Raw genomic sequence first — 26,545 nt, 5'->3', positions numbered from 1 at the left:
AATATGGTCTTTTAACCTTATCAACCCCAACTTGTAGAACTTCATCCCCCATGCCACCCTCATTCTCCATGCACTCCACATCTGCCTCTAGCAGGCATAACACAATGCTTTTATCAGACTCAGAATTGTTTTCATTGGAAACTGATTCAATTATGTTAGCATGCTTAGAAACCGATTTGTCATTAAAAGATTTACACACTTAGGCGAAATTTCCCTTTTTCCTACACTTCACACACTTTTTATCCACATCCATACACAATAAGGAGTTACCCAAATGATTTCTGTTCCCATATCTGTAATGGGAAACAACCTTTACAACGCACTACCTTTACAACGCAGTCATAACATCGAAACATCCTTTACATCCTTTACATCGCATGCCATTACAACGCAGCCATTACACTGCATGTCACTACAACGTATTCCATTACAACGCATACCATTACAAAGCATAGTTTTTACCCCTACACTATCCAACACTTACTCTACTGTTGCACTCACTTGAGTGGGATTAATAATTTTAACCCCTACACTATCCAACACTTACTCTACTGTTGCACTCTCTGGAGGAGGAATAGTAATTTTTACCCCTACACTAACCAATACCTACCCTACTGTTGCACTCACTGGAGTGGGAATAGTAATGTTTACCCCTACACTATCCAACACTTACCCTACTGTTACCCCCAAAAATTATGCGATGTAATGGTATGCGTTGTAATGGTATGAGTTGTAATGGCATGTGTGTAAAAACATGCGTTGTAATGGATGTTGCTATGTAAAAACTGCGTTGTAACGTCATGCATTCATCTGTAACACTCCATGACTTCTTTTTTCCCGCAAATTTTCTATATTTATGTTTTACTCCATCCACCCCTTGTGCAACATGCACATGTGAACTTGCAGACATTTGCTCCATGCACCAAGTGGAAGCTTCAATGCTGCTTGCAATTTCACCTGCTCTGTACAAAGACAACTTTTCAGTGGTCAACAGTTTCAACAGTTTCTCCTGAATGTTTTTGCTGTTGGTCTTCTCCACAACCTGATCTCTAATCATTTCCTCCTCGAACACTCGATATTCACATGAGGACATCAATCTTCTAAAAGCTCCCCCATGTGACTCAATGGACTTCCCTGACAATTGTTGTCTGGTATAAAATTTCTGTCTTTCCATTATCACATTTTGCTTTTTCCTCTAAACACATGTCCAAAGCTATAATGCCAGTGGGGTATTCATCTATAACATCTCCTTCCCCTATCACATTGATTGTAGGTAGATGTTTTGAAACCTTTTTACCCTCAGGTCCCTCTTTTAATTCCACTGTTCACCTTGAATTTGAGTAAGTCCTGGGGTTGTCAAAGGGTCAGGTGGAGGAACAATACTGTGCAGCATTGTGCTAATGTGATGAATAACGTATATTTTCAAATGTCAAGATGTATACATAGTTCCAGAGAATCAGGTGTGTGAATAGCCTTTCTTTGTTCAAATCCGCATGTAAGATGTGCGAATCACCGTGCAGGCACCACACAAAATACAAGATTCAACAGGGAATGTAGTCATACGTTGTGCAAATAACCAATGTAGAAAGCTCCGCAAGGATGCAACAATACATAAAAAGTGCACAATGGTCACCCAAAAAAATGCCGTATTCCACTGACTAAAATAGATATACGGTGTGCGGATCACTGAGTAAGCGATCCACAATGCACACCAAACACAATGCCTGGTTTTACGCAGTAAAATAGTCATATTGTGTGTGAATTACTGAGTTAGTGATCAGCATTAAATGCCAAATAGTTAAAGGGAATTGCTGCAACCAGAGTTGTTTTATGTGCCAATTTCACGTGACGCGCCAACGTGCGAGATAATGAGCACAACACCTCCTCGCACACACTAGAGCTCACACTTGATCAGAAACAGCAAGTGCGCGCCCAAGCATGAGACAGGCATCCAGCACGCAACTCCACCACTAGAATCAAAACCTAACACAATGCTATTCACATATGGAGAACTACAATATTCTCAATCATCAACAATCGGGCGTCTACCCACACCAAGAAAGAGAAACTTGTCTTCCACAAGGGAAGGCATGTGCGCTGCTACTCTTTCCAACCTTAACAGGTGGCTGACATTGGAGACATGGCTCTGACCGAGTTCACCCAGTTCCTGAACTTCTGCACCCATCAATCTTCTCACCAGTCTTTTCAACATTGCATGTGTTTTCTTTGACTCAAAGTCCTTGACACCAATTATGTTAATCTCCACATGTAGACTAATGATACCCAGATGCACCTTAGGTTGAAGAAGAAATTTGAACCCCATCTCTGAGATATCTTTGTGCCTGATGCCCTTGCAAAACCGGTACCCTTGATACTGTTTTGCAGCTGGTGTCCTTCAATGTGATCACCCTGCCTCCCCTCCACCTTGGAACCTCGTGGTTCTCCTTGACTCTGATCTGTCTTTCATACGCTGTATAATCGCTAATACGAAAAGGGCATCCCTATGCCTTAGACTTCTGACCGGCACACTCTTCCATCAGAGCACTCCTGAAATTGTCACCTTGGACTTAGCTATGATAATGAACCTTCTTAGAATCATGCAAAGCCCCTTACATGGGGCTACCAGTCATGTCTCTGAATAAACTTAAAATAGTTCAGGACAGACTCTACTTCAAGAGCACGTCCACCAAAATATGTCACTACATGGACTCCACATGCAGAAAATGTTCCAATTTCAAATTATTTGTATTATTCACAAAGCCCGGAACTCTTTAGTCTTAGCAGCATCAATCAGACATTCTAACTTTATCAGCAGTTTCCTAAGACATTCCTCCCACAAACCAAGTGCTAAAGGTATATTGCTTCATCAAAAAAGGTGTGTTCCCTAAGCATCACCATGGTGAGTGGCACAGGCTGGCTTGGAAGATCGCTATCTGGAAATCCAAAATTGTTTACAATTGGGCACAAGTATAATTGTGTATTTTTGCCATGTTATTTTGAAATTGTACTGAATTTACATAGAATTACTCTTTCAAATTGATATTTTGTTTGCTGGTATCTCACGTGACGTTTTCCATGCACGGTTTCAAAGAATACTGGTTCAAGCAGAAAATGTCTCTTGGCGTAACTTTTTCTGCTTGAACCAGATCCCCACTGGGAAAATATGAGTGGAATTGTATAATGTGAAATTTTGATCCAATTTCACCTCACACAAATTTAGGAATTTTGCTGGTGTACCTTAAATTTCGCCAAAGCCTTGTTGAAGTCTCTTCAGTTCAGCCTCTGGCCACAAACTGAGGACAACAGTTGGTTAATAGCTTCACTCCAGCCACTGATTTTTCATTCATACTTAAAACGTGTATGTGATCAGCACAAGGACTACATAAAAACCTGAAATAAAATAATATACATGACACTAACCATAGTTTGAGTGCTCAGAAAACAGTAATTGCAAATCAGATATGTGTGCAATATTAAAATGATGCATTTTGCTTGGCTCAGCTAATCAATATCTCCCAAGGAGAATAGTTATCAAAAGCTGAGACAAGTCACATCACAAACTCAACCCTCCCCTCCTTTGCATAACACCAGACTGCGAAGGTTTAACACCATTAACTTAGTAGACCAACTATTCAGTGTCTGGGTGCATAACAAATCATCATTAATATATAAATGTAGTCATACTGTAAAGAGAGAACAAATGTTTTTGCTTTTCTATCTCTTGTTCGGTCCTCAATCCTTATCAAAGCACTTTTGAAATGCTGTGGTGTTTTTGCAGACTTATGTACAAGAAAGGAGAACACAGAACATTGTTTAATGGCAAAGGCAATAGTGCATTATTGGTATACAGAGAGCCATACATGGATCAGTAGAGTAATGACTAAGAACTTCTAGCATCACTATAATAATCAAAGTATGTACCGAGTACAGAGAGGACGGGACCTTGGTAACATAGGAGCAGATAGGACTGGCCATCGCCAGTGCTTAATTTGAGGCAGTGGTAGCAGCTGGGTTCCACTTATTTTGGCCATGGGCACTTATTTTCCCTTAACACATTTTGATCCAGAGCAAGATATAGAAAGAAAGAAATGTGTAAGATTGAGAAAGGCAACAACAGAAAACCAGTGACAAAGAGGAAAAGTATTAATGAAAAAGAACCTGTGATAATAAGACAAATAGACAGTAATGGTCTGGTGGTGGATTAAAGAGGTGCAAGGTGGAATCGAGACTACACAACCTGGCCATTCCGCGACTGTCTGTCTGTGAAGAGGAGGCCACAACTTATCTTACCTGCCTAATCTCCTGAGGGCTGTCCCATGTCCACCGTCTGTCTCCCTCCCGCCGCCGCCTTCCCAACGCGGCCGCTGTGTAGGAGGGGGACTACCTTTCCCAGGATTCCCAGTAGCGGACGGGAAGCGGATCTGGGACCCGCCTCCTGTACTCTCGCGCCTGGAGGCGCTTAAGAGCAAAGGGAGTCACCGCCTCGCGGGACCGCACGCGGGCGGCGCCGGGCGAAGCCCGGGCAAAGGGCGGGCCGTCATCGGCCGTCCAAGGCCGGGCTGGGCCCCCCCTCTGTCATCCCCGACACGGTCAACTCAAGTAAGTGACCCTGAAAATACCGTGTTTGTACCCACATAATGTTTTGTCCCAGTCCTATTGTTTTATCCTGTTATATCTCCTCTAAAGCTTTTTCAGTTACTTTTCATATTCCCCATCCCAGTCTGTCAGTCATTTTTCTAAATACCACGATTCATGCCTGCAACGGGTAAAACCCCCTTGGTAAAAAAGACCATCAATGGAACTTTGGATCATTTTGTTATCAGGACAATCCCGGACCCAGATTGGGAGGACTCTCTTGCCGTGCGGCGAGCTGACAGACGCCGCTCGATTGAGCATATTAAGAACATGCGTATGTCTCCACAACCAAGCACGTCGGTCCATGATGGGTCACCTATAATTCCAACCGCTTGTGAACTTTCTAGCAGCGAAAGCACTCCTTTGCTTCTCCGGGACAGATCCAATCTGATAGACTCTATTACTGACCATATTGCTGACTCTATTAACGAATTAAGTGTCATTATCTCTAACTCTCCCCGTGACCTCGTTTCGCCCGTTAAGTCCCGGGCGTCCACCTCGTCACCTGTGGTAGAGATTCCCCAAAAAACGAAATATACTCGGAAGCTCAACCCTGATCTTCCCCAAGGTCCCCCGCCAACAAAAAGAAGGAGAAAGTTGGGAGGTAGAATGCCAAGGGGTAAATCAAGTAGGCTTATGCAAATTCCAAACCAAAATCCCGACCCTGTTAACACTCCCGTACTATCTACCCCGCAAGTGCACATGACATCTCCCTCGTCTATCCCTCAATCCATTTCATCTAAGGACATCCCCACTACTAATATCACTGGGTCCATCGAGCAAATAGTACGATCTTTTATTCTCCCAGTAATAGAGAGATTGAATACTATCACTCTCCAATTAGGGTCCCTAGAAGAGCTAGTTAGGGAGAACATAGTAGCAAATAAGGCCCAACTTAACAGTGTTCCATCATCCGTACCCCTGGTAACGGCAATACTGACCCCTCCACCTGTCATCTTGAAGAAAGGGTTATTACCATCTCTGACATCTGTTCCATCAAAGCTTCCCGTTCCCCCCGTGGAAAAAAGTTGTGTCAAAAATAATAACCGATTCCTCCCTCCCCAAAAGGGAGAGGTAAAAAACATCAAACCTTCTATCCCAAAATCTTCCCAGTTAAATGTGTCTTGTATATCACGTCCACCTTTTGAATCCAGGGTAAACAACACACAGGTGGGTGGGAATTCTACAAACCTAAGACCGGCCCCTGTTCTAGGTAACCATTCAAAACTTGATGTAAGGAGAGAGTCTAGGACTAGGTTAGTTGACCTCCCCCCGGAAGTGGCTCCGTATGTAGTCATTCTGACAGGTGTTCCTCCCTTAGAGGAAGGCAAGATGGAACATTTTTACCAACTAAAAAACAAAGTCCTGTTTTGGCTCTGTCAAAATCGGCCGCTCCCTCTGTTTTTGAATGGTGAAATCATACATGTCAGGCGACTGCCTTGGCTGGGCTGTCGAACGAAAAACCTATCCGGAGACATTATCATTATCAATTTCTCAGACCGTAGAACTGTAAGATACATCCTAGACGAATTTCAGGAAATTGGGTCAGGGGGTATCATGACACGTGATTTGATATTTTTCTACCCGAGATCTGCAGTAGAATTTACACCTAATCTGGGACTTTTAACTAGTTACCCTAATGAGCGTTCTATGTCTAGCCGTAATAACTGTTTGTTTAACAGCAATCTCTTTAACGGTTATAATCCATTCTATGGCCCTAAACCTTTCCAAGTTCCCTATAGATTCGACCATTCATCAGGTCTGGACACAAACGACTGACTGGTCCAATCTTCGCAGTCCTCACCTTGTCCGACCTGTCCACTTCCCGAAAAAGAAAACCAAGTACCCCAACTTTTTCCTTCCAGTAGGCCTATGGAGGACCATCAACCCACACCACAGGGTATATTGAACATTCAATTAGATCTAGGCTCTACAAGGGATATGACAAAACCCTCAGGCGGTGATACTTTATTCGGGGGGGGGTTCGGTTAATCCTGCCCTTTCCTCCAAAACCAAACTTCTAGGCGACGATACCCTATCTGGGGGGGGTTCGGTTAATCCTGACCTTTCTCTCAAATTAATATTCTGGAACGTCGCAGGCTTGCGCTCTAAGGCAGGCCATCTATCATGGCTCTCTATTATTAGGGAGCATAACATTATTTGCTTGCAAGAAACGTGGTTAACAGGTCCCATTCATCTGCAAGGATATAAAACCTTTAACTCATTTGCCCAACCTTCATCATGTGGGAGAGCGAAAGGTGGCCTGGCAATATATCTCTCAATTGAACTCTTAACCACAGATACCAAAATCATTAATAGCAATCCCTATTCCCAGATCCTTAAGATAACACCTAGTAAAACACAGCTGTTCTACATAGTTAACTTTTATAACAATTTGACTCCAAAGGACATACTCCCAGTCCTGGAAAATATTTATCGACTCTTATCAGAGGAGCGACTCAAACATTCTAATACTAGTATTACCATAGTCTGGGGTGGAGACTTCAATCTCAATCTCTGTAAGGGAGGTGATTTAAACATCTGTGGTATTGTGGACAACCTAACGTAACGCATTTCCCCCATACCAAACTAGGGAACTTTCTGACCGAGATAATATTTAACTTAGATCTCGGTTTTGCTAACGATCTTGTTTCTCCCCCAGTTCCTTTCACTCCCACGTTCAATGGCAGGGGACTATCTAGTCTGATTGACTATGTTTTGGTTTCACAAACTTCCAAAGACCAGCTACGTAGCTTTCGAACAGTTACCGATCCTAGTAGTGATCACTTTCCCAACACTCTCGTAATCACTATTCTGGATATGCCAGAACCGTCCAGCAAGCAAACTCTCTTAACACAAGAAACCTTAGGGGTAAATAAACTGAACGGGTATGCAATTAAATGGAATAAAGTTGATGCTGAAAAGATTACCTCAGCAGTGCTGAGTCGTATACTCCCACATATCGAAACGTGCTTAAACTCACAATCTCTCCCTGATCAGGTACTGGCCAGCTTTTCTGTTATTACATCTGAAATAAAGAGCGAGTTGTTCCGTAAAACCACGGGCGTTAATCAAACAAAAAAGGGATGGTTCAATCCCACAACAAGGCGCGCCTACCTCTCATTAAAGAAAGCTTTGACTAATACCGTAAGGGATAAAGTGGAAGTGATAAGATTAAGAAAATGCTATAAGCAAGCACTTAAATCCTGTAAGGTGGATATTAAGAAGGAATTATGGGCCAAGTTACATCAGAGTTGTTCTATTAAGGATTCGGCCACCTTCTGGAAAATAGTAAGAACACCTTTTTTAACCGACCAACAAGAGATCCCAAGGATCGAGGTAGCAGTGGGTGAGGCAGCTTGGGTTGGTCATTTTTCAAGGATTTTTGGTATTTCGGAGGATTCTTTGTCAGAGCCCCCCTCAGATAGTTTAGGGATGTTGACTACCCAAAACTATAGTAGACCATCCCTCTCCCCTAATTTTAACCTTTATTTTGACCATGACGAGGTACTTATGGCATTGCAGGCTTCTAAATGTGGTAAAGCCCCAGGCCCTGACGGGGTTCCCTTTGACCTATTCAAAAACAACTTAGAATTATGGTCCCCTATTCTTACTAAGGTCTTCGAAGCAGCCACTAAAATCGGCCCACCAGAGTCCTGGACAACTTCCATTCTTCTTCCTATTTTTAAGAAGGGCGACCGTAATAGCCCTGCCTGTTACCGTCCCATCTCCCTCTTGGACTCTACTGGCAAGGTGATGGGTCGGCTACTTCTTAAAAGACTCCAGGATTGGGCTGAAAGCAATCAAGTGGTTTCTGACCTCCAGTATGGCTTTCGAGAGGGACTTGGGACGGTGGAGCAGGCATTAAACCTTTCTTTATTGATAGGTAAATACGTATGGGCGAAAAAGGGGAGGTTGCATTTAGCCTACGTCGATCTTTCGGCGGCCTTTGATTGCGTTTCCCATAGTAAACTATGGAACCTCCTTTTGGCTATGGGGGTCGATCCCCCCTTGGTGAGCTTTATTCGGAATCTCTATACAGGGGCCTCTGCAAAAGTACGGTATGGTCTGGGGGGGAAAGTTACAACATCATTCCCAGTACTTAAGGGTGTCAGACAGGGATGTGTACTGGCACCCTTTCTTTTTAATCTATACACGAATGGTTTAGAGGCTGCGATGTTGATAGGAAGCCAGGACCTGCCCATGATTGATTGTCGTCCAATACCCGCGTTGCTTTACGCGGACGACGCGGTGATCATGGCCAGGACCCCACGCCAACTCCAACTTCTCCTTGATAGATACTGTGAGTTCATGGCAGGCCTAGATCTAAAAGTAAACATAAAGAAAACGTTTGCCATGCACCTGGGGAAACGCCTTAAACATTCTGGCGGTATCCAGATAAATAATACCATTCTGGAGACCACAACTTCATACCCCTATTTAGGTATTTTGATAGACAATACCTCTAGTTGGGGTCCTACCCTCCTGGCCAGAAAGATGGGGCTCCTTAGAACTACAACAGCTTTGGTCACATTTGCGCAAAAACTAGGCCAGCGCCCCTCCCGGGAGTTGATTCAGATCTATAGGGCTAAGTGCCGTCCAGTGGCAATGTATGGGGCTGGGGTCTGGGGTTACGTCAACACGGAAATTATGCAAAAAGCAGAAAATGCTTTTTTGCGGTATCTTTTGGCCGCTCCCAATAGTTCGCCAACTTACGGTTGCCATATGGAGTTGGGGTAGGATTATATTTCTGATCTTATTGCAATCCAACCAATTCTTTTATGGCATCGACTCTGGGTTACTATAGAATGTAAAATGACTCCTCTGCTTATTTCTGACTGTCTTACTCTGGAAGGTTGGAAAAATATCCCGTGGCTGTTATATGTCCATAAATTCCTGAGAGATGTAAACCTGGAATCTCTTTTCACGTTCCCTGAGACCACAGTTGATATTTCACGCAAAAAGCTGAAAACCGCGTGCTTATCTCATTTACGTGAGCTTCGTCCAACATCTGAGATTTCAAAGCCTACAAATCTCCATCTTGCCGCGGTACAAGTCTCATTTGGGATCCAGCCGTATTTACTATCCAGTGCTAATCATTATGAAAAATATCTTTTAACACGATTCCGGTTTAATACTTTCCATCGGTTGATAACTTTCCCGAAGACAAAAGATTGGTCTAGTAAACTAACTCCTTGTCCTTGTGATGGGCAATCAGAAAAATCGCTATTGCACGTAGTTTTCTTTTGTAGTTACTATGAATTCCCACGTCAAAAGTGGATTTTACCTTTATTAAAATTCATAGGCTTACGCCAGTGTCGCCCGGCCCTTCTTGCCTTACAATGTTTGGACACTGAGTACAGCATTTTCCCAACAGCCTGTTTTTTAAAAGCTTGTGTTAAATATCGTGCAAACTATGACCTATTATAAATCGCCAGATTGTAATTGTGATTTAAACTGAAAGAAATAATGTGTTACATAATTGTTGTATTTACAATCTATACACAAGAACCTTTTTATGATCTATATTAATTCTTAAGATTTTAAAGATTTGTTTTTAACTTTTGTACACTTTTATGAACACAAAATTTGTATCCGAATAAAGTTTTAATTGAATTGAATTGATCCAGAGCAAGATATAGAAAGAAATAAATGTGTAAGATTGAGAAAGGCAACAACAGAAAACCGGTGACAAAGAGGAAAAGTATTAATGAAAAAGAACCTGTGATAATAAGACAAATAGACCAGGCGCGGATCGTCCATTGGGGCGTTGGGGCGTAGCCCCCCCGCCCCGCCCGCGCCCGCAGCTCCCTCGGTGTCTCTGAACTTAAGTTCAGAGACGCCGTCACACTCACACCGAGGGTGGGGAGAACTAACTGACAATGCATGTCAGTCAGCATGACGTCGGACCGTGGGCGGTCCGGCGTCATGTTGACTGACATGCATTGTCACAAGCCAGGGAAAGGCAGCGCAAGTGCGCATGAGTGGGCATGGAGATTAATTTTTACTCCGTGCCCAGTCATGCGTACTTGTATTTTTACTGCCTTGCGCATGCCCATTAGGAGCCCCTCGGTCTCCTAATGGGCAGGCGGCGGGCGTAGCGTAAGCTGTGCCGTCAGCCAATCCTGGCGCTGCTGGCAGCGCCAGGATTGGCTGAGAGGGATTGGCAGGCCCCCCCCACCAGTTCCGTTCGTGAAGGCGCCCAGCCAGGGGAGCAGAGGTCTGAGGTGGCGTGGACCCGACCGGCTGCGAGGTAAGTTTTTTGTTTACTAATATTTAATTCCCCCGTGCGCGACCCCCACCCCCCCCACGAGCCGCGACTGAGAGTGATACATAAGCCTGGGGTACACACGTCTAGGGGGACAGGTGATAGGTGCGTATATGGGGTACACGCTTCGAGGGTAACAGATACATCTAGGCAGATTCAGGATTTTAGCGTTAGAGGAATTGACTGTTTTAGGTAAGTCTAGAGAGCACACGAAAGTCTAGGGTGATAGGTTAGTCTAGAGGGGTACACAAGTCTAGGGTGACAGGTGATAGGACAGTATATGGGGCACACAAGTCTGGGGTATAAGAGTCCAGGTGATAGATACGTGTAGGAGGATGCATGAGGTTGTGTTTAGAACATTTGTATTTATATATTTTGACAGTTATATATAGCGCTAGAAAACCACGGGCATAAAAGCGCTTTACAGGGACGTTTACATTTAACAAAACCTAGAATGAAGAGGAAATCATAATCGCAACAGAAGGTCATAGCGGCAGGAGTGAACGGCTGAGAATGAATGAGTTACCGTACGAGCGACTGTGTCTCAAGAAGTGTGCATCTGCCATGTCGTTTGTGCAGGGTTTCATGTGTGTCTGCACTAATGTGTATGTTTCTGACGGGCTCGTACATCTGTTCAGTGGCAGTGTATATTTGTTTAGTGGACTTGTGTGTCTGAGCAGTGGGTTTGTGCGTGTAGTCCGAGGGATACTGAGTCACAGTGCTACTACTGGGTCAAGGCAGGACTATGATTAAAGAAAAGAAACGGATGCATGTGAAGTCTGCGCGTCGCATGTCACAGAGGGCCCAGCCTTTCTTTGCTTAGGTCTGTCCACCCGCATCCTTTGAAGAAGTTAGCAATATTTTTACAGGCATTTTTGGTTTGCGTTTTTTTAAATGTTTGCTGTGCGCAAGCTGCAGGCACATGGGTAAAACTTTTTTTTATATTGCCTAGTTTAAGGCAGAGTTGCTGTGAATGTCATTACAGCAGTCACATGCTTGCTAGTAACGGCACTGAGTGTTTGTGCACAGCTGAACGAGGCAGATGAGCCGGCGGTGAAATCACCTCCAGTATTTGCAGATGTATTGAAATGCACTGATTGTGGTAAGCCTTGCGGCATCTAGCAGAGGCACCCGTGTTTATTTACTGAGCTTACACTCCTGTTGACTCACATGGTAACGCTAGGTCCCTGTAGATATTTTTAATTTGAGCTGCATGCGGTTCAAAATGATTTAATCAGTTCCCTTTAGTATGTTTGCGTTGCAGAGCTCTCGAGGTTCCCAGTTCCACGAGTTTGGGGTTTGATATTTTGATTCTGGGGTTTGTAGTGCCTCTCACTTGCCGAACACTTATATGAAATACTGGCTCTGGCATTCAAGAACGATCTTACAGAACGCTGCGCATGGTGAGGAGCACCGGTGATGAATGTTTCTGTACATTTATTGTTTTTTGCACAACTTAATTCGGAGGTATGCCGCTTTCAAGCTGTCAGCAGTTTATGAAAGCGTTTGAAATGGCCGCTGTTTCTGGTCCCATAAGCCTTGAATCAGCTTCCCACGTGGTCATCTCTTTTGGGGTTCGGACCATGGCTATGCAAGTTTACAGAATTGGCTATTGGCAACAGGTGGGTGGTGGGAGTCAAGGGAGGATTCCACGTTCTATGAAAACTTTAGAGTGACGTTTGTGTATCTCTTAAAGGCATCACATATCATTAATTTGCTCAATAGATTTATAATAACAAGTAAATTGCTTCATGTTACTGTTTTGTTGCTCCTAAGCGCTGTAAAAAAAGAGGTGTTAGTTTTACATAATTATTTTTACTCCCCTATCGTCCTCCAAATGATAAAAGGCTGTTTGCTTTAACAAATTCAAATTTAATTTTACTCACATGTTGAAGGCAGCGCCTGTTTCATCTAGGTGGTAACTATATGTTGGAGTTGATTTGTGCACCTCTTTATTTTGTGTTACCACCCATTTGTCTCAATCTGTTTTAATGGGGAGTCGTCATAAATAGAGTTCTGGAACAGTAGCAAAGCCAGAAAATAGAAAAGACTGACGCTAGTTTTGTAGGGTTTAGGCTTGAGATTTGGTAGGGTTCCCGGAGTCTAGGGCTCTTGGCCCATTTGAGGTTGGTGCATATTGGAGTTGCCTGAAAAGGCACCATTTGCCCACTCTTTTTTCAAAATGTTCCCTGAACCCCCCGTTGGTGGTTCAGGCTCGCTCGCTACGCTCGCTCGCCACAGTGAAGTACGACAATTGTTTTACGCCCCACCACTTTCAAATGTCACCAGCCGCCCCTGAAATAGACAGTAATGGTCTGGTGGTGGATTAAAGAGGTGCAAGGTGGAATCGAGACTACACAACCTGGCCATTCCGCGTGATAACATTTGATAGAACCGGCTACGGGCTTCTGTGAAAAAAATTGGGCTCTGCACTTATTCTTTTACAAATTAAGTACTGGTTGGACCAGTTTGTAGTAAAATGCCATCTCTTTCCTGATCACATCCATTTTTTGGACTGATGCTCCTGGTTTTTGGATTCTCTACACTATGAAAGGGGTCAAAAAACCCAGGGGTTTTGGGTAATAATGGCCCTGCTAGACTCAACCGAGCAGTTTGAAAAAACTCTGGAAAAATTCTGCCAAAATGTCATGAACCACAGTAACAAGGAATGCTAAAAATTGGTGGTGAATTTAAAAAAGAAAATTATATTGACACTTTTTAAATAAAATAACAATTGAATTTATTTCTTAAGCATATCATACAATATTATTTCATTTGTTCTTCCTTTTTGTATCTTGACTACTTCCAAGATTCAGTTCTGCTTTTACAAATATTATTGTAGTATAGCCAAGCAAATTCTAAAATTTCAGTACACCCATTTGCAATGCATATCAAGTGCACCAATTGATTTCCTTGATGTTGCACAGCCAGCACATGTTTCGCGGCTTAAAGTGAACTGCCACTTCTTCAGAGCTGTTAAGAATTAATCTTTGCAAAATAGAAAACTCACATAAATTGATAAAATAAAATTAAAAAATGAACAACCTCAAAAGTAGACAGCAATGTTCTCAAATTCATGTACGGTAAAGCTGTTTGCCAGAAGACACAAAGGGAAAAGTTTATATCTTAAGGACACAATTAGACACAAAGTAAATAGAGGAGGGGTATTAAACCACCCCAACTTCCCACAGCTTGAGGAAAACCTGTTATAAGCACTGAAATTATGAGGGTCCCCAAGGGTACACACACACAAACTTGTTCTTTAAAGACAAGCAAAAATACCCTGGCTACAGAAGAACTGTGAAAGTTTGAAAGGAGGGCAAATCTCACTGGGCTTCAGTGGGAGAATGACATTGTTATGTAGGGCTCTTACCGACACCATTAGCTTAAGTGCCAGATATTATTCACTGCAATGATGTAGCAACAGTGGGAAACAAAAGATGCTTCCCACTGTTGCAATTACAGGCTGCTCTGACAGGGCTCTCTGAGAGCCTGTCAGTGGAGCACTGGCTGTCTGCTTTAAATAGAGAGCAAAGAGCACAGATACGGGTGGAGAGCACAAGGGAAGGCACAGAGGGTGGAGGGGGTGCACATTGGCAGGTGGCATTTTTAAAAAAATTTGAGACAGAAGGGAGAGGCCATGTTAGTAGGGCTTTGTCAACACTCTTCTGCCCTTGTTTAGTGGTTGAAAGTGGAGGAAAATATACCACAAAGGTTTAGGTGGGTTAACAGTGAATAAGGAAATAAGGAGATGTTTTTATATCAAAGTTCTTAATAGCATAATAGACAACTTGAGCTTTACTCTCGTCTAGTAACCCCATGGTCAAAAATATAGCCCTTATTCATCGTTATCCATCTATAATTGTATTTGTTATGCCTAGCCTGTATACCCTTTCACTATTATGATTTTGTTTTAATGTTATTCACTGTAAGTATATTACAGGAGTGGGAAGCAAAACATGTTTACAAGTTCTGTGACCTAGAACATCTCTTGCTGACAATTTGCTTCAACAGTGGCAGACATCGCAACAGCCACTTTACTAAACAGAGCGACAGAGGAATGTTTGTGCTTCACTAAAGTTCTGTATTTATAAGGAGGGAAGCTCTGTTCTGAGAAAATTTCCTTTTTGTGTGGTGACCCCCATTTTATGCTGCATGTAGAAATTGGCTAACATCTAATAGGCAGTTTAACTTTCTTATAGGGCCATAGTATATATGTCTAAAATGCATCCATGACATGGAAAGGTAAATACCACCCATGGACCACACCATTACTGTGCCCTCCAGTAGTGAGACCAGGCAAACTTAATTCCAGGCCTGTCACTGCAGCCCTGCCAGTGCAGTTTAAAAATGCAGGCCGAGCTGTCAAAATAAACCCTTATTGACAGGAGAAAAAATTCCTTATAAACATTGATCAGTCAACCCTATGTAGGCCTTGCAGCCTAGAAGGCTGGGTGCAGGGTTTTAAAAGTAGAAAATGTAGCAATATAAAGTTGATATGGCCTCTCCGTGACTAGCAATCAAAAGGTATTTTCACTGTAGCAAGTCTGACTGGCTCATAGCAAAACACTGGGAAACAATATTAAAGTTAATACTTCTATCTCCAGATTGGGAACAGCTATAAATAAGATTAAACCACTATTTTTTTGTAATATTTATTAAAAGCTCAACTCAATGGTGGTGTTGGATTTTCAATAAATAATTAAGGAAACATAACTTTTTAGAAAATTACCTTTTCCGTGCCCGAATCTCCTGATATGTTATATAAAATACTTTCAGAACAGAGTCAATGGCTTGGGTGTGGGGAGGTGTTTTTGTTCCTCTGACAGGAAGATCAGTTGGGTTGTGCCCAGAAACGTAGTTAACTTCAAAGGAGCCTTTCCTTTCACAAGCAGATGACACCTGGACAAGCACCTTCCTTTGTCCTCCCAATCAGGCATACACCAAACCTGGTCGGAGAAAGAATGCCCCCAGATCTCGTTTGGAGTAACCACAGAGGAGGGGCTGCTCATTACCCTGACCTCACAGGCTATGGGTGGGCAGTCATGAGCTTCACACGGGGTGAAGGGTTTCCTATTTTGGATTTTTAGAACTGACCGGCACTGGTAGGACTGTTTGTGAAAGGGCGCACAGGAGCTGGTGCAAAAGTGAGTTAGGTTACCCCTGGCAACTTGTATTCTATTGGTTAGGGAGAAGTCAGGAGTCACTTCCACCTGTAAGCTAGTGCCAGGAATATATGTGGCACCCAAGAGACACATTCTTCAGAATACTGCTGGATCTGTGGAAGAAGAGAATAGGACAATACCTGCTGTCTGTGACCTGTGAGAAGCCCTGAAGGACTGGACCTGTTCCCTCTTGTACCCAGAACCGAGAAGTGGACTCCAAGAGTCAGATAGCTGGCCTTCTGTTTGGCTACATGCATATATAAAGCTACAGGAGCCCTTTTCCTGCAACTCCAAGCTGACGAGTACTACTTGACCAGACCTGGACCCTGCTGGTGGGCTCTGCTGGAGTGAGTCTTGACTCCCAAGAGTTGTACCTAAGGTCCTAGGACTTCTTCACTGTGTCAAAGTGGACTTTTCCTAAAATCTCTGAAAACCTGGCACTGAGAAAGGGTTTGGACTTGAAGATGTCAGGGGGACTGGGACAAATCTAGCTGATCAGCCCATGGCTCTACCTCGCTGAGCTGAAGAAAAAGGTTTCCCCCACTGAAAGATTTTTCAAAGCAGCAAATCGATTTCAACTGGAACTCAGCAAGAAGGTATCTGATCTCAGGGCACCGTCATCAGTCACAGCCCACAGGCTTTACTGCTGGGGGATTCTGACCTCCAAAAAAGAGACATAGGGGCATATTTACAAGGGCATTGCGCCACCGGAGCTTCACTTTTTCTGACTTTCCGGTAGCGCAATGCCCTGCTCCATATTTACAAGGTGGCGCTAAGCCGCAATGTGCGACTTTACGCTGCCTTGTAAATATGGGCCTCCTCACCATCGTTTTCTGCGGCAAAGGGGTGTGCAATAGGTGTTGCTGTGGGCGTACCCACGCAACACCTGTTGCTTTTTGACACTGCCCCAGATTTACAAGGATCTGTAAATCTGAGGCAGCGACATAAACAAATACCATTGAAAAGGAGGCATTGGAGTGGTGCAGCAAGGAGAAATACTTTTATTTCTCCTCATTTTTTGCTCTTTTTAAGTGTGATGCATTCTGCAGCACACATAGAAGGAGCAAAATGTCATTAATGACTGTGCCATTTAGTTGTAAATATGCCCAATAGGGTTAGATGTATGAATGTTTTCACTGATCATAAATACTACGATTAGAAAATCGCGGGTTTGAGACCAGTGAATGTATTTTTTTAATGAACTAAACCCATTTAGCAATTCAGTAGTAGGTTACCGAATCACTAAATGGGTTTAAGAAACCATGCAGAATCTGTATGTGGAAGCAGCCTGTTATTGCATCTCCTTCTAAGTACTGATTCCTTGTAGTATGTATTATTGTTTGGCAACCAAAATCCGGTCACAAAAAATGTATATAGTACTAGCACATCAAAGGAGGTGGTAACCCATTTGCAAATTGGAAGGGGTCCCTAAGGGAGTGAAAAAAGCAGGTCTTAGAAATAGGCAGTTGTCTATTGGGCCAATGCCTACACCTAAAAAACATTAGTGAAACTTTCCTTTGAGGAAAAAGAGCTGCAGTTAAAAGAACAAAATTGATGGCTTTATCTAAAAGCATAAAAGAACAGCCTGAACTAGTCAAGTAGAAGAACCTAACCTAGGGGGATGGGAGGTGTCAGAAAACAATTTTGATTCTGAAATACACCAAATGTAGAAAAAGGAAAGAAATGTCCTTTTCTTGAGTCCCCTCACTCACCAGGGTTTCCCCACGGTGACATGCTTCATCATTGGGGTCCTCCCAGTCCTCTACGGACTGAGGCGTGCTGCGACTTGCGAATTACGTAGGAGCACTAAAATCAGACTATGTGTAGTCTGATTTTAGTGCTCCTACGTAATTCGCAAGTCTGGGACTGGGAGGACCCCAATGATGAAGCATGTCACCGTGGGGAAACCCTGGTGAGTGAGGGGACTCAAGAAAAGGACATTTCTTTCCTTTTTCTACATTTGGTGTATTTCAGAATCAAAATTGTTTTCTGACACCTCCCATCACCCTAGGTTAGGTTCTTCTACTTGACTAGTTCAGGCTGTTCTTTTATACATATACTGCTGGAGGGTGAACCTAACCATCAACCTCTAATTCCCCCCTTTTTTTGATAACCTTTATCTAAAAGCAATCACATACATGGGGGCATATGTATGAAGCCCATTTCCTGTTCGCAAATGGTCCGATTCGCAGAATCGGCCCGTTTACGAACGGGAAAAAGCCTTGCAAAATAGGGAATTACAAAATTTGCAATTCCTTATTTTGCAAAAGCATTTAAGGAATCGCAAATTGCGATTCCTTAAATGCGATATAAAAAGCACCCAAGTTGTGCGATTTCTCCTTAAGAAATCGCATATTACCACCAACTTCAAGTTGGTGGTAATTTGCGATTACTTTGAAAAATGCACTTTTTTGCATTTTTCAAAGTGCCATGTGGCGCACATACATGCCCCTAGGGCATGTATGTGTGACACATGGGCACACATGCACATTTCAGGGGTGCAACAGGGTGTCCTTTTGACACCCTGGCACCCTTGAAGTTGCATTCTCAATTTGCGATTCTCTAATTGAGAATCGCAAATTGAGAATGTCTTCCCATTCCCATAGGAATGAATGGGTAGGTATTCCTTAATTGCGAATCACAATTTGCAATTCGCAATTAAGGAATATGTAGGATTCGCAAAATTATCTGCAAATCCTACATACATAGTGTTTTGCGATTCTCAAATAGCGATTCGCAAAAAATCGCTATTTGAGAATCGCAAAACAACATTTTGATACATATGGCCCATGGTGGTCTGCTGAACTAGCAGGCCAACATCCTGTAATGGCAATAAATTGCTATGGCATTTTGTATCCTACATCATTAATGTTAATGAGGTAGGTCGAACTGTGATACACCAGATTCAGAATTTTGAGAACTGACCTATTAGTATGTAAGATGGATTAGAAAATACCAATGCATTCGGTAAAAGTCATCGCCCAAATTACGACCACTTTTACCAAATGCATTGTATGTACATCTTGCCTTTAGTATGAAGCAGGGGCGGTTCCTTAATTAGGGCTCCAGGGTGTTTCCCCCCTATATAACGTGGGTCGTCTGGCGGTGCCTCGGTGTATCAGAGTGGAACGCGTACCGAGTCGCCAGCTTTGCAGGCTTAACAAGGCTTGCCATTGATGTACTACCGTAGCAGGAGCGGCCGTGAGCCGATTCCCTTTACTACAGGTTCCTAACTACTTGTAGCTTTATGACTGTTTCATGGAACTTGTCTACCTTGGAACTACGACTTGCCTTACAAAAAGAAGAAAAAAAATTCTTGCTAGCCTTGAGAAAGTCCTTTCGGACGAAGCACGTGTCGGCTGCCTGTTGCTTATGTAATGGAACTTGGCAAGAAATAAAGGACACATAAAAGGAAATAAAGAACATCTTGTGGACTTCCTCTTTTTCATGATGATGGCTAATGCCTACTCTACAGATTTGGACTGACTTTGGTTGTGCCTCGGCATTTGTGTAAAATATTTGGGGACCTCAAAGGGGATTGTATCTCCTTGGAGAGCCAGTTTGGTCTTCTTAAGGCGGAGGGAGGCTTAATGCTTGGAGAGCAACAAAATATACTGAGTAACTGAAAACTACTCTCCGGGGGACGAAGTGGGTGGATGTGCATTCGCAATTCGGCAGCTCTGCCTTGGTTCTTTGTGCAATACCCCTATATTTGTTTCCCCCTTCAAACGCCATATTTGAATATGAAAAAACAGATTTTTGTTTCTTGGCCACGCTGCGCTTTTTAGGTCTCGCCTGACCCAGCGCATGCGCTGGAATGGCGAGACTTATTGAGAGGGCTCCAAAAAGTGCTACCAGGCCAGCCTAGAGCTACAGTGCATGTGCGCGGGTGTTGCATGGCTAAACACTTATAAGGTTCCAAAGGCGAGACCTACTGGCTATGCCAATGCTTGTTAGCTTTTAGCAGCTGACTTGGTTTGTTACTTCTTGCAACTGCTGATGAATGAGGGCAGGGTATGTGGGGGGTGGGGCATCCATAATTGACAGCACTAAACTGTAGCAAACAGTCAGCCTCACCGCCTAGGTGAGATACATCGTCACACAAAGCCCCACTCTTCAAAGTGAGCATGTCGGGTTGGACATCTGCCTTTCCGTGGCCAACCCGCCACTAGAGGCATCTTTCTACCGGCACAGTTAGTGAGTAGTGGAAGATCACAGCTGCAGCCCCTTGATTCGCTCAGGAGCATTTGGTTTTCCTCCCTGCGTGAATCCTGGTGCCGCTCTCATGCTGTTTTGGACATATACAGCAAGGGAGCAGCGCCTGGATTGGCCCATGAGGCGAGGGTAGGCTCAAGTAGCTTGTGAGACAGCGCGGGGGTGTGGGAGGCTCAGGTTTGGGGGACATGGCCAATCACTTTATGACTTTGTTATGAAGCCATGCCGTGATTGGCCATTTCAGTCCCTGCTTGCTATCTCTTCCCTGTGAAAGCAGCCAGTGTCAGCAACGGCATTGCGCAGAACGAGGGAGTGACGGAAAATACGACACAACAAGAGAGTATTCCTGGACAAATTCCACTTCCAGATTACGATTAGAAACTTTCAAAGGGCTAGAATCATTTTAGCTTGCATGTGGGCAAAATACAACACGCACCGGCCATTTTTTAACTCTGAGTCCAACATAAGTCTTGCATAATTGGCCCCTTCACTTCTGGAACAATGTTACCTCCGACTGAATGGTGTCTGTAAACTAAGATAGCGCTGAAGCCCAGTTAGTTGGTCATTCGGCAGTGATTTTGCAAACAAGTTCATACTTTAGTTGAACAGACGCAACCCACTCTTGTAGGCAGAAGCGCCGTGTCCCTTTCGTTCGTCTCTCAGCAGAACTGGCAGCTGTCACGCACCCGTAGCCGAACATGTACAGACAGGAGGCGCGTGGTCGCTGCCGCGAGCCAGTAATCTGCGATATGAACTCGGATAGTGGCACAAGCCAGAATGGAGACCCCAAGCCGATGTGTTCAAGAACTTTAGAGCGTTTAGCAGTCTGGAGCAGGCCGTAGCATCAGCCCAGTTCAAGACAAGATTTAGGGACGCACATATCGGTCGGTGACATGGCAAACTCTCCAGACTGAACATGCAGAAATGCCGCTGACCGCGGCCCCCGCAGGGGGCCACTCGGCAGTCGGCGCCTTAGTGGCCCCGGGGCCCCGGTCACCCCTCCCCACTCCCTCCTTCGGGGGGGGGCAGGGACACAGACTGGTGCCCCCCTCAGTGTCAGGGCCGGAAGTGACGCGCAATGCGCGTCACTTCCGGGCCCAGGTGTGAGGGGGAGGCTATTTAGCCTTCCCCCACCCTCACTGGCGACCTCTTTTGTCGCCCACCTCGCCTTTGACCTCACCTCACAGCATCGGTCCGTCGTCCGCGCCGTCCTCGTGCGTCTCCGGCCCCCGCGGCACTGTTGGTCATCATCGCCTCCACGCTTCTTGTTCTGGTGAGTCTTGCAGCAACCACTCCGCCCCGGCCCTGTCCCTGGGCAGTACCAGGTCGACGGGGCCCTGTGGCGAGGATCGCCACGGGCGGAGGGGGCGCAAGATTGAGGCACGATTGGCGACTTAGGTGGACGGCTTAGGGGGGGATGTGTGATGGCACCAATGCCCGCTATACACCACTTTGATTGTAACCGCGTTTTTAATAGTTAACGCGAAGGTAGCACAGTGGCTTAGTGCTATGAGTAGGAAATGGTGAGGTCATGGGTTCGTCCCCAAACATTAATTATCGGGACCAATGCCCGCAATTATCATGCGTGCAGGCCCGCCTCCGGCGCGTTTTACTGGTTATTCACGAGCCCCTAAACATTTACTCATTCCCCGCACTTCGCGCCTGCCCCTGAGGCTCTTATTATCAAGCCTGCAGGCCTCAACCCGCGCATCGCGCTAGGTCCTGAGGGGGGGTTCGGGGCAGCGCGGCTTGCACTCGCGAGTGGCCTACTATTAAAGCAGGAGGCTCTTATGCCCATGCCTGCATGCCCGCCCCCTACGGCTTTAATTGTTTTCACGGGCGCGAGCCCCTAAACATTTGAGAAGCCCGGTGGCTCCATGCTCTACACCGTCGTATTATCAGGGAGTGTTCCTGCCCCCTCACTCGACCGGTTCACGCGCACATTTATTGCCGAACCGCAGTGGTGTTCGCGCCTGGTGTCCTACAGGGCTCTTTGTGGCATTATGCAGTAAAAGGTCTTGTGGGGGAGGGGTGGGACATGGATAGTCCGGTTTTCTCACCCCGCGCTGAAGTCGCACAGTTGTGCACTCCCCCCCCCCTACCCCCCCATTGCCAGATAATTAACGTTTGCCGCATCAAAGTTAACTCCTAGAGGGGACTGAGCCAAAGACGCAACGGAATCTACCTGGCCATCTAAAATGTGTGCATTACTGTGTATGTGTTTTGTGTACATAACTATAGAGTATAGAATATACATGTATAATCAGCTACAAGGCAGCAAAAACGTGTTGCTTCTGCCCTTGCACAGTGGGTTTGCCTCACATCCCAAAGGCTGGTTGGCGATGTCGCCTGACCTCTCAAGGCCCCGAAAGCAGTTGTGCCCACGCAGGCGTCACCCCGTTCCTGAGAGAGGAATTCACTCACCTAATCAACAGCCACCAATCCCGGCTCGAGGAGGTGTGCCTTCCAAACACGCAGGGTTCCTCCTGCCTGGTGGCTTTGCCGCTTCACACCGAGGGCATGTGGTTCATCCTAACTGAATATAATTTCCCCAATCACCTTTTCAACGAAAGGGTGTTGTTCAGGGGTAGGTATCCAGGGGCCTAGCAAGTGATTTTAGATTTGCAGCGTGTTACCGGTTACGTCACCCAACCGTAACGTGGTGGGCCGGTTTCCCCTGCTGACCCCATCTGATGCATATGACCTTGAAGTCCGGTTGTGGACAATAGTAACGTCCTGGTGGCTCTATTCAAATCACTTTTGTAATCTCGTATTAGGCCACCTTGGTTCTGATAAGTACAACAAATGGTGTGATTCTGGGCAAATGATGTTGTCACTGTATGCCTCATCTTGTATAAGTATGTGTTACCTAACAGGTGTACAGTATGCGGATCTGTATTGTGTCAAAGACGTTTTCACCTGACAATCACACTGTGCTTTGTGCACTCTGTTCTCCACTTTACCCCAGTGTCGGCGTGGTTTGTACGGCACCTCCGGTCTAGGTGAACATGTCCCAGTAAGAGGTGATCATGTCCAATAAAAATGGTCTCTGAGCTCAGCTGCTCCTTGGGTGCAGGCTCGCAGTAATTCTTAAACAATAATTACCATATAGCTCTGGTCAGACACCTTGAGAATTTAGAAGGCAGGGGGCGCAGCACCAAACGGCGGTGCAGTGCTTAGCTCAGCGGGCGAGAGGTAGCGAGATCGATGCCCGCGCACTCAAAAAAAAAAAAAAGCAATGACGCACCCGCCGCGATGAGGATGTCGCGCAGCCGCCAAAGGTGCGGTTTGCAGGCTGCGAACCTCTTAGTCGCGTCCACACCCTGTGATCGTAGGCAAATCACTTATTCTCCCAGTGCCCTGACGGATAAGGTAACTACGGGGCTGTTTAAGGCGTCCTTCAACCTCGGGCGAACTCGCACCGATTGAAAGTTGTAGGGATGGGGTGCCTAGGCTAGACTGCAGATTTTCGGGCTGGAACCCAGGGGTCAATCATCTCGGGTCGAGTCCACATCCTGTGATTCCGGCCAAATCATTTAAGGTTCCCATGGCGAAATGCGTATTGTAAATACGGCGCGCGTGCATAGCGCTCCAATACCTTCGGGTCGAGCTTGCGCTATAATTTGCAGCAGTTTTAGCAGCCTTTCGAAGGGGTGCACCTATCGTCCAATGGAGAGTTCATTGGTTTGGGAGTGCAGTTAGCATGGGAGTTGAACGAGCAGGTCAGGTAGAAGGCCGAAGGGATGGGCTTCGGCGGGACTGCCGATTTTGGTGCTGGTAACCAGGGTTCGGTCATCTTGGGTCGCGTCCACATCCTGTGATTCTGGCCAAATCACTTCATTTCCCCGTGCGCTTTTTAAGCACGCACAATAAGAACCCTCCTGTCACCTTATCAAAGAAAAGGGCAGGATTTGTTGGCTGCAGGACTCTTTGTGATAGGGACCTGCGCCAGGGTTGATTCCAGGGTCGCGGTGGAGGCCCGCACCGCCGTTCTCCGCGGCTCGATTCCAGTGCTACGTGAGACAACCCTCTCCCTCGCAATATTTTCTACCTGGCTGGGCCTCTAGCGCGATGCAGGCATGATACCAATGCATGCATTGCTTGCAAGATTTTGCTCCCATATACTCGAGCACGTAATATTGTACTTTTGAATGCAGCGCCTAGTGCCTGGGTGGGTAATTTACATATGGCACTCATGTAAAGCACTCCAATACCTTCGGGTCGAGCTCGCGCTATATAATTATGCAACACGTAATTGCTGGCCGCCTCTATAGGCAGATCCATTATACCAGTCCTTGCATTTGACGATTCCGGACATTAAGAAATGGGCATACATTTTAAATCACGTAATCTCCGCGATGAGGATGTGGTCCGGCTGCGGCATGGCTGCCTTGGGTGCGGTAAAGCAGGTTGCATGCCTCGTGGTCGCTTACACTTCTTCAATTAGCTCCGGTACCGGTATTAGCAAGCGCTCAAATACCTTCGGGTCGCACTTGCGCTAAATATTAGGTCATTAAGAGCCCTCTCTTTAGCCTGGCTCGGAAGGGTCGGGATGCGCGCTCACCATCTCTGCCTAGGGCATGGCCCCCCCTAGCTCAGACCGCGCCGCGGAACACCGCATTATCTTGCTAGCAACTGGTTTGCCGCTGCAGGACAAGTTGCCGTGAGGTCGCACACGCATTTGCGGGGGCGGGGCTTTCGCCGGACCTCGGACCTGAGGATCTGGGTGCGAGTCTCGGTAATGACGCGGAACATCCCGGGTTTCTGGGCAAATCACTTAATCTCCCCGGGACCATCAAGAAGCAAGCATTTATGCGAGTGTTAACTATTGACGTGCCCCGATGTGTAATTTAGACGGGGATTAGGATCGGGGACATTCGAGCGGGAGATAGCGGACTTAGCCCCCAGCATCGGAAGGTGTGATTTGAATACGGCGCTCACGTAAAGCGCTCCAACACCTCCAGGTCGGTCTCGCGCTGTATAAACGGGCAGCATGTAGTGGCTGGCCGCCTAGAAGGCCGAGGCTTGAGGCGGGGACGGCATTGTGCACGAGAATGGTGCGCCCAGACCTCAGGGGCACCAAGGGATGTTGCCGGGCGAGGGGTGGGGATAGAAAGGGGAGGAGGCGCACGAGGCGGACAAATTTAAAAGTTAGATGTATGACCGCCCGCATGTCGCGTCCGCAGGTGTATGTAAATAAGATGCTCATGTAAAGCGCTCCATTACCTTCGGGTCGAGTTCGCGCTATATATTTATGCAACTTGTATTTTTGGCTTCCTATAAGGCGGATACATGATACAAGTGCATGCATGGTTCACATTACGCGATTGCGGGCATTACTAAAACCCCCGCACTTCAATGGATAATCTGGCGCGGAGCTCGCGTGATCAGGGACGGGGAGCGTGTAATATGGTACGATTCTCTTAAGCACCCCTGTTCGAAGGTGTAATGTAATTACGGTGCTCATGTTAAGTCCTCCATTACATTGCGGTCGAGTTCGTGCTAGATAAATATGCAACATGTATTTGCTAGCCTCCTATAAGGCAGATACATAACACAAGTACATGCATTGTTCACATTACGCGATTGCAGGCATTACTAAAACCCCCGCTCCTCAAAGGTTAATCGGGTGCGGTGTTCGCGTGGTTCGGCACAGGGATTGTGTTATATGGTACGAATCGCTTTCGCTACCCGTGCCTGTATGGTGTATTGTAGATACGGTGCTCATGTAAAGCGCTCCTAGACCTTTGGCGGCGATTTCGCGCTATACAAATAGGCAACTTGTATCTGCTGACTTCCTATAAGGCAGATACTTGACACAAGTGCAGGCATTGTGCACAAGATTTTGCTCCAATACCTTCGGGTCGAGTTCACGCTAGATAAATATGCAACGTGTATGGGCTGGCTTCCTATAATGCAGACCATGATGCAACAAGTGCCGGTATTAATTTGCTCGTTCCCTCATTCGCGCGCATCAGGTGATTCCGGGCATTACGACACCCCCTGCACCCGAATGGGTTATTTGGTCGGTGCTAGTGTCTGGCGCTCTAATAATTTTGCGCGCAGTACGGTGGGAGCTAATCACGAATCCACCGTGCCCGAATAGGTATGCTAATACGGGGCATCATGTACTGCAATCCAATGCCTTCGGGCGGGTCACGCTGTGACTCCGGGCAGATACCTTCGGATCGAGTTCGCGCTGGGTGGGTGACGCTGAGTAAATCAGTGAATATCGCCATAAGATCCCACTCCCGTGCCCGAA

At 45.7% G+C, this 26,545-nt stretch overlaps 1 protein-coding gene across 1 annotated transcript in view; it reads right to left on the bottom strand.

Moving 5' to 3' along the window:
* The window catches only part of LOC146801859 (melatonin receptor type 1B), a 629,507-nt gene that overhangs the window by 542,690 nt on the left and 60,272 nt on the right, over positions 1-26,545 (bottom strand). The window lies entirely within an intron of this gene.

This window comes from Triturus cristatus, chromosome 8 (assembly GCF_964204655.1).
Source record: "Triturus cristatus chromosome 8, aTriCri1.1, whole genome shotgun sequence".
NCBI classification, from domain to species: domain Eukaryota; kingdom Metazoa; phylum Chordata; class Amphibia; order Caudata; family Salamandridae; genus Triturus; species Triturus cristatus.
The sequence above is the reverse complement of the archived record's forward strand: the minus strand, read 5'-3'. Positions and strand labels throughout refer to the sequence as shown.